This window comes from Silene latifolia, chromosome 1, assembly GCF_048544455.1.
Source record: "Silene latifolia isolate original U9 population chromosome 1, ASM4854445v1, whole genome shotgun sequence".
NCBI classification, from domain to species: Eukaryota; Viridiplantae; Streptophyta; class Magnoliopsida; order Caryophyllales; family Caryophyllaceae; genus Silene; species Silene latifolia.
The window spans coordinates 134,037,940-134,047,620 of record NC_133526.1 but is presented as its reverse complement, the minus strand read 5'-3'; the positions used below and the strand labels follow the sequence as shown (position 1 = coordinate 134,047,620).

At 41.7% G+C, this 9,681-nt stretch overlaps 1 non-coding gene across 1 annotated transcript; it reads left to right on the top strand.

Annotated features, from left to right (window-relative positions):
* The first annotated feature begins 1,522 nt into the window (after window positions 1–1,522).
* On the top strand, window positions 1,523–1,628 carry LOC141620308 (small nucleolar RNA R71). Its single transcript, XR_012531932.1, has one exon. It is a non-coding gene; the product is annotated as a small nucleolar RNA R71 (small nucleolar RNA).
* The last annotated feature ends 8,053 nt before the right edge of the window (window positions 1,629–9,681 follow it).

Here is a 9,681-nt window from a genome sequence, read left to right as displayed (position 1 = left end):
AAAGTCCACCGGGATGAAAAATTTCCCAACTCTTACGGGAACATCTTCCTATATCCCTAATGGTGTCTTCGTCGATCTATCGGCCATTTGGAGTGTGATGTTGGTACATTTAAGTTCTCCCATCCCTAACCTTTTACTCACCGAATACGGCATAACACTCACACTAGCCCCTAGATCACATTGGGCTTTGTTGATCGTTGTGTCGCCAATGGTACACGGTATTGAGAAGCTTCCCGGATCTTTAAGTTTCGGAGGTGAACTCCCTTGAAGGATTGCACTACTCACCTTAGTGAAGGCGATAGTCTCAAGCTTCCTGATCGACTTCTTTTTCGTAAGGATGTCCTTCATGTACTTTGCATACGCTGGCACGTGATTGATTAATTTCGTGAAAGGAATCGAGACTTCCAAATTCTTCACAATTTCCATAAATTTTCCAAGTTGGTCATCAAATTTGGGCTTAGCTTGACGACTTGGAAAAGGAAGTCTAATCACAATGGGTTCCTTCTCCTTGGCCGTGTCTTCATTTTTCTTTGAAACTTCTTCTTTTGATGGTTCTCCATCCTTGGAGTTTTGCACAACTTCTTCTTTGTCACTAGCTTCCACAACTTCATCCTCAACTTGCTTCTTTGGTGCTTCATACCTCGTACCACTCCTCAAGTGAATGGCACTAACCTTTTCATGTCTCGGGGGATTACTTTGAGGCGGTAATTGCCCCTTTTGTCTTTGAGAACTTGAAGATGCTAGTTGAGTCAATTGGGTTTCCAACATTTTGGTGTGGGCTAGAATGTTGTTGATGGTGATTTTCTTTGCTTGACTATCCTTTTGCATTTGAGTGAAAGACTCTTGTTGATTCTTTTGCATTTGGAGGACCGCTTTTTGGACATCAAAACCTTGGTCATTATGTTGATTGTATGAAGTTTGATTTTGGTAACCTTGGTTTTGGTTGTAAAAGGGTCTTTGGTTTTGGTTTCTCATGGGACGTGGGGTGTATGTTGGTTGAGGGTTTTGAACATTTTGGCTTTTGTATGAGAGATTTGGGTGGAATTTGGTGTTTTCATTGTAATAATTTGAATAAGGGGTACCACTCTTGTATGCTTGAAAAGCAATCACTTGTTCATTTGTTCCCCTACATTCACTTTGGTCATGTCCCAAAGTTCCACAATTCTCACATATCCCGCTTGGGATTGATGAAGATGCCGTCATGGCATTAACATGTTGCTTTAGTGATTTTGAGGCTTCTTCAAGTCTAGCCATAGCTTTTTCGAACTTCAAATTGATGGTATCAATGTGAGCACTAAGTTAAGCACCCAATTGAGTAATAGAGTCCATTTCATGCTTTCCTCCTCTAGTAGCCTTGCGAGGTCTACTATATTGTGAATTATGGACCGCCATTTCCTCAATCTTGTTCCAAGTTTGATTATCGTCAACTTCGGTGAACATACCATTTGATCCCATGTTGAGAATGTTTCTTGAGTCTTCATAAAGACCATTCCAAAATTGTTGTACCAAGAACCACTCGCTAAGTCCATGATGAGGACATGAGCGACAAATTCCTTTGAATCGCTCCCAAGCTTCATACAAAGATTCTTCATCTCTTTGCTTAATTTGAGCTCTTAGCATGTTAGTCTTTTCCGGCGGGTAGAACTTTTTGTAGAAAGCTAGAGCCAATTTCTTCCAAGAGTCAATTCCGAGAGTAGCCTTATCAAGGCCTTTCAACCATTGTTTTGCGGTGCCAATTAGAGAAAAAAGAAATAAGACCCATCGAATCTGGTCTTGAGTTACACCGGTTTGAGAAATCGGCATCACAATAGTCACAAAAAGTCTCCATGTGAGAGTGAGGGTCTTCACTAGGTATCCCCCTAAATTGGCTTCTTTTGACTAATTGGATAAATGCGGAGTTGGCAATGAAATTTCCGGTTAAGTGTTGTGGTGTGAGAGTACCATTGGGTAGGTTCTCCTCGGTTGGTACGGAATGTGATGAAAATTTAGGCATTGTGGGTTGATTTTGTGTTGGATTTTGTGTTGGGTTCTCCTCACCTTCTCTTGCAAAAGGGTTGACGAACTCAATAGCGATTGGTTAAATATCTACAACCTCACCAATACCTCTCAAAGTTCCTCTAGCAAGTCTTCTATTGTTTGTCAAAGTCCTTTCAATTTCGTGATCAAATGGTAACAAGTTACCTTGTGATCTTCTAGACATGCAAAATATCAAACAACTTGAAAATAATTAGAACAAACCTTGAGGAGTTTTACTTCCCCAAGGCAAAGAAAGACACAACTAATAACAATCTAAGAAAATCTAAATCAAGTTAACACGTCCCCCAAGAACGGCGCCATTTTTGGTCGTACTCACTTGGGAGGTTTAGTTTTCGGTACTTGTCGTTAGGAGCACCTAGACCAAAACAATATTTATAACTCCACAAACAACTCTACTATTAATAAAGAGGCAAGTAAAGGTCGGATCCCAAGGGACGGGTATTGAAGTGAGATTTTCAATTGTAAGTAGCGGTGTCTAGGGGTGTCAAAATTTGGGGTTTGAATAGAAGATCACTAAACTAAATAGCAATGAAAGTAAACAAGCAAGATGATTAAAAAGGGATGTAAACAATTAATAAAAGGCACTAGGGTGTCATGGGGTCATAGGGGATTCATGGGAATTGATCTTACAAACATATTCTCAAATTATAAGCAAGCAATTATTGTTGTGATGGATCGAGTTGGTATATATCTTACAATCCTAGGAAAGTTTGGGTCCGGAGCCGAATCGATTAGATTGTACAACACCTACAAGTCGACTTAATCTTCCCTACTCAACTATATGCATGTTCCAATGAGACTCAAGTTGGTTTATGTCTTACAAGTCTCATTGAAACGGTAGGTGATGGGTAAAAAATGCAAGGATTCATAGGCTCGCATTTCATCAAACATAACATGTGCATAAGTTGAGATCACAACAAGTAAGCAAATAAACTATGAAAACATATTAAATTAAGCATGAATCATCCCCCATGTTTGTTTCCCCTAATTACCCATTAACCCTAGTTAAGGAAACTACTCACTCATTATCATGTTGAACATGCTAGCAAGGTTGTCAATCATACCAACAAAGTAAGACATGATGAATAAATGAAGATGATTAACAATAATTAAAAAGGGATTAAGAGAATTATACCTACTAATAATTCCAATAATAAAGCAAAGAATAATAGAAGTACTTGATGATTGATTGGAAGGTTGTCAATCTCCCAATAATAATCCAAATAACCTTCAATTACCCAAAATGAAAGATGAAAAAAATAGAGATTAAGGAAATGAGATTTGTATTAAGACTTGATTAAAAGTTGATTATAAGATTAAAGAGAGATTAGAAGATATAAACTACACTAAAGATTGGTAGGAAGAACATGATAATCTAATTAGACTAATGGAGTATTTATAGTGGGGATTAGGTACACAAATCAGGGTTTACTAAGGGCTTAAATGACGAATAAGTCCTTGAGGAATCGCTCCTCTCAGAAAAATATGCGAGTCTTCTTTTTGCGAGTCTTTCCGAGATATGCGCATCCTTCATAGAACAAGAAGAAGACAGAATAGCTGTAACACAATCCGAGCGTCCAAGGCACGGGACGAGTGGATTGTCTGGCTGTTGGACGAGCGGATTCAATGGCTGGACGGGCGGATTGTGGGTCTTTTGGACGAGCGTCCCTCTGAGGAAGACGCTCGGATTCCTGGTCTTGGACGGGCGTCCAGAGGGCAATCCGCTTGGATTCTGAGTCAGCTTCCTCCTTTCTTCTTTTCTTCCTTCTTCTTCATACAATCCTTGGGGATTTCGCCGGAGATGCAAGGATCTTTTCTCATCATTGCCCATCTACTACAATATGTACAAAGGCCTTCTAGTCTTGTCTTCTCTTTGATGCTTGGTCATTGAATTCAATCAATTTAGCTCCATTTTGCCATGAAAATGCAAGGTTTGCACTCCTTTCCTACCAAGGGAACAAAACCTCAAAGAATATGCAAAACAAAGGACTAAAGACAATAAATGACCCAAATATGCACTAACAAGCATGGGAAAAGGCTAATTCGGGGACTAAATATGCTCAAATAATGGTCACATCAGCTAGCCTCCGACGAACAAACGCAGCGTACTCCTCACTAGGGAGAAGGAGAGCATCACCACTCGTGCCGGCCAAGTCATCTGTCCTCTCAGCCTTAGAAGGCTCCCTAAACATCGTCCGTAGAGGGTCGATGGGAACCGTAAAAGCGTCACAGGAGCAGCCAAACCAAACGCTCACCCAAGTACCACACAGGCCCTATGGGCATCGTCAACAGCAACCTACTCGAACTACGGGGACGGAGAACCTCAGCCACAAGGTCTGGAGCCCCAGAGTAGCTCTCCCAAGGCCGGGATACCCACTAAAACGAGGAAAACGAAGGCTGTCTAAACTCAGGGCATTCACGCCCCTCCCACAAATATCATAAGAAGACCGCTGGCTCTTCTGACGACATACTATCCAGTCCCTCACGACGGGGTACGCTCTCGTTACTTTCGCCGCCCTCGTGGGCGCGAAGCTAGGGAAGTAAGAGTACACCCACGCTTACAGGCATAATAATAATAATGATTACTAATCATTCTCTACAAAAATGATCTTTCATATTTTCAAAGAAAGGTTCATACCTCCAAGAGAAGTCCAAACCGACAGTGGCATGAGAAGTCTCCTTCTCCATCAGCTCTGGACAAACCATGGCTCTCATGTAGCGCGTGAGGACCGCAAAACTAGGAGTAACCCAGTCCTAACAACCTAGACTACTCAAGTCATAAAGAAATGGAAGAAGCTTCGTCGATAGCCTCTCCCCCTTGTCTCCGAGGTAAATCGAAGACAAGAACCACAATAACCACAAATGAGCCCGCTGCTCAGTAGTACAAGGTGGTGAAGGCACCATGCGTCCATCCATCCTCACTCTCGTCGGAACCCTACCGCCAAAGTAGTCCCTAACGTAGGTACTCGGCACCAAACCAAGAACATGAGCCGCACCCGTAGCCAGGTTCCAGCCAATCAGACTCCTCGCCTCAGTCGAGTCTACTCTTATGGTCGTCAACGACCACACCAACGACTCCTCTCCACACGGCATGCCCAAGATTATGTTGTAGTCCTTCAAGGTGGCCTTTGATATCTCCAAAAGGCATATGGAAAGTCGAGGTCGTGTCCCATAAACGATCAAGAAAGGCTCGAATCAAGCTGAGGTCAGCCCGAATCTTCCTCTTCTTGATCTCCCTCCAGCCTCATACCAAGGCACCGAAGGCTCCCCGCTTGATGATAGCCTTCTCCTCCTCCGTCAGCTTTCCGAAGGCGTCCATCATCTTCGTGTAACAAGAAAAGGACCTCATGTTCCCAGCCTCCTACGTAAATTAAAAAGAATGCTTTCTTTAGCATAGAAATGGTAAGAAAGAAATAAATAAATAAGGAAGTGTGTAAGAAAAAAAAATAAAGGAATGACAAGCTGAAAGCTTACCGTACTCCTCATCATCCTCTATGATAGGTGGCTCTTCGCCGCCCAAATAAGATGTTTACCATCCCATTTCTCAGCCCACTCAGGCGCTCCTACGAGCTGACGACCTCTTCATCCCACATTGGCCCTCCCCGCAGCCTCCTCCTCTATATCCTCCTCCATCTCCTGGGTTGCTCCAAGAGCGGTAGAAGGGTCAATATCAGTGTCCATGTGGTCTCTCTTCGGTGTAGAAGGAACATCCTCTACAAAATCGAAATAAACAAACCAATGCTAAGCTTTTTCAAGCAATTTTAAGCGTTTCAAGCCTCTAAAAACGGCATTTCTAGCCATCTTTGGCCAGATTTTCCTGGCTCCGACCGCACATGATGTAGGTTAAGTCAAGACGAGTCTAAATTCAAGCCTAGTTGTGGGTTTGAGTTGAAAATTCGGCAGCATTTCGATACAATAGCAATTATACCATACAAAAGTGTCCCGGAGAAGCTGTCACAAATTGAAAATCCGATATGTTAGCAAGTTTACCCACTACTCAAGGATGCTAAAACATCAAGTTTTATCTAAAATTGGCTAGTATAGAGCCATTTTCGAAGGGTTTTACGGTTTACCAAGAAACCGTCACATTTCGTGCTCAAATCGATAATACTTGATGAAAATTCGAAAGAAATACATGGTTATGTTCCTAATATAGTCAATTACTCATTTCTAGTGTCAATTTCATGAGACAAATCCATTTGGGACGAAAGCCCCAAATTTTCGAAATAAATGGGTATGTAAACTCTAATTTTCGACCCAAAATCAAAGCCAAAATGCGAAATAAAGCAAGTACAAGACACATAACTCGATTAGTCATCGTTTATGGTATATTTTGATCAAATTTGGACGGAATTTGGTTGAGTATTTGTGAAGAAATGAAATGTTTTGTGTTTTGAAATGAAAACAAAACACGGCTTAAGTCGGGTTTTTACCCAGGCAGGGGCGAGCTCGGGAGAAGACGCAGCACCTGCTGCGCATCTTCCAAGGGTCGCAGCTTTTGCTACGCCTCTTCCTCAGTAGGTTTCCTTAGAAATTCGTTATAAGTTCGTTATTCATGGGCCCAGGCTTCATGCGCCTCTTCCCTGACATCCTCTTCAACATATGGCTCCCTTTTGACGTTCTCTTCGTCCGAATCGGCATTTTCTATTTAGCAGAGTGCAAACAACCACGACATTTTTTTCCCCGCGAGAATTCATGATCACTAAATACAGTTCATGGGTTTCTCCTCTTTATCGGAATTTTGCTTACAACGACCCGAGCCGATTTTCTCCTCAGCGATGCCAAGGGCGCGTCGTTGTCGATCCAACACTCTTTTCCTCAGCGATGCTAAGGACGCGTCATTGTCCATCTATTATTTTCTCCTCAGCAGTACTAAGGACGCATTGTTGTCGATCACACACCTTTATTTTCCTCAGCGATGCTAAGGACGCGTCGTTGTTGATCTATTATTTTCTCCTCAACGGTGCCAAGGGCGCGCCGTTGTCGACTTAACATATGATTCTTCCCCAGCAGAATCATCAATATGTTCCCCAGCGATAGTTCCTTGCCGCTTACAGCCCACGTATTTCTCAGAAATAGAGTTCGCTTGAGACCGACGCGAGCAGATTCCCCAGCGGTTTCTTCCAACGTCCTGCTGACCCTCATATGGTTTACTACGGAGTTCGAGAGAAACAACTCCCAAAGAGTTCTATCTTTCAGAAACTTGCCTTAATCCTTCAGATCTTTCAGAACTTGCCTTAATCCTTCAGATCTTTTAGAAACTTGCCTTTATTCCTCCAGGACAAACCTTCATATGCCTTAATCCTTTATTCCTTCATATAATCCTTCAGTAACCTTAAGATAACCCCTTCAGTAAATTCCAGAAGTTCTTTTCAGTTAAGTCCTCATGATCAATCCTTCAGAGAGTTATCCTTCTACCTTTCCTTCAAAGATAGCCTTCAGAGTTAGCCTTCAGGAGTGTTAAGAAGTTTCTTCAGAATCCCTGTAACCCCTAATGCTTTCAGACACCAATTTATCTTCGGACCAAAGTGTTTTGCCGAAGTGCCTTCAGTCTCAATTCACCCAGGAGTGTCTCAGGTATGGTTTCTTCTTATGGATGGCGAGCTTCCTTACGTAGTCTAATGGAATTTAAATGACCCTCCTCGATAGTCGACAGGCTCTAAAATATTCCCGACGACAGGTCCTTGATTCAGACCCCTTGAGCCGCATCGCGTCGCCATAGTTGTCAGGTTGAAATCTTCGATTGACCTGATGGCTATACTTTGACTTTTGCCTTGTCCAAGCCTCAGTCAAAGTGGGGGCTCTGTAGATACCTCATTTCTACACCTCCCGCCAACCACCCAGTGATGATTGGGCCGCATGTTTGATACGCGGAACGATTTATGACAGTCCGTAAGTTCATCGACAAGTGATAGCTCAAACACTCGAGTCAACCCCTTAGTCATCATCTACGCACCGATACGGTCGTTTTGACAGTAATTAGAGTTCATTTGGAGTCCGGGTCAAAAACCGCTTAATTTTCTAAAAACCGTTTAAATGCCGAGTCGGAATATTCCGGAATGTTCTAGAATTCTCTGGATATTTATTCCTAATTAAAATTAATATTTTTTAGTAAATATCTTCCGTATATTTTTAAGTAAATATTTACCGAAATTCCATAATAAAACGCGGAAATCTTTCTTGCTGAGGAGGAAACCTCTGGGGAAAGGACGCAGTAGGTGCCGCGCCTCTTCCAAGGGTCACTGTGGCTGCTGCGCCTCTTCTCCAGCCCTCTTTTCACACTTTTCAGAATATTTCCGTGATTTGTTTCCAAATCCGTGTCATTCCTAAACTCTTCGATATGTTTAGTATAAATAGAGGCCTTCGGTCTCCATTTTTGGCACGCGAGTGTTCCGCCCCTTCTCTTCTCTCTCTTTGAATTCTAGACTACGCTATTACTTTTGACGCCTACGTGCTTGATAAATCGACCACGTAAGATCAGATATTTCAGAGTCTCAGTCACGTTGCATAGACCGACCAATTTGACCAACTCCACCTTTAATCAACCTAATCAACTTGTTAAATGCTCTAACGAGGGAACTTTCCACGCATATTCGAGTCGAGCAATCACTAAACGATAACTTTAGTCCATCTTGTTTCGTCAAACATGTAAGTCTGATGGTGTAAATCCCATTTTATTTATTGTACTTCGTATTTTGTATCATAAATGTAGATCTATATCAAAAGCACGTTCGAAAACCGACTTAAAATCCATCTTTTAATTATAAAACAGCAGAGGTCAGATGTCGAGAAGAAATGCAGCCGCAGTAGCAGCACCTCTTCGAAGGATTGCAGCATCTACTGCGCCTCTTCCAGAGGTTGCTTGTTGCTCCTTCTTTTCTTCTTGTTCCTCGACTTCCTGGAAGTTTCTCTTTTCCTTATTTCTTTCGTTTTTCTTTGTTTTCTTTGTTGTTTCAGTATATAAATCATGTTTTTAACTCTCCTTTTTTATTTACAGTGCATAATTCGTCCTTACTCCCGAGTAATTTAATCACTACTACAAATCCAGGCAACTACAACGCCCCTTTAACAACGATTATTCACGAAAATCACAATAGACGTTGTAGAATGTATGGCGCGAATTTTACTAAAATCAATTACAACGGGTATGGTTATAAAAACCGTTGTTATTAGGTTTAACAACGGGTCACACATGCACAACCGTTGTTAATAATTTGGCGCAAAATTGGCGCAAAGTTAGTGAAAAGTAATCACAACGGTTATTTTTGAAACCCGTTGTTAAAACTTATTTAACAACGGGTGTTTTTTTACAACCGTTGTTAAAACATATTTCACATCGGTTGTTGTTTAATAACCGTTGTCAATACCTTCCATACTATAAACCACACAAACAGAAGTCTGCTGCAGCCACAAAACACAACCCTTAATACACAAACACAAACACAAACACAGCAGACAAACAAACACAAAACACACACTCTCTTTCTCTCTTTCTCTCTTTCTCTCTTTCTCATCGTCGCTTTATCTTTCTCGCCGTCCTTTGTTGATTTCATCGTCTATTACGTTCTGTATTTATCAGGTAAATCTCGCCGCCATCCTTTGTTAGTTTCATCGTCATTATTTTCTTTTTCTATTTATTTCTTT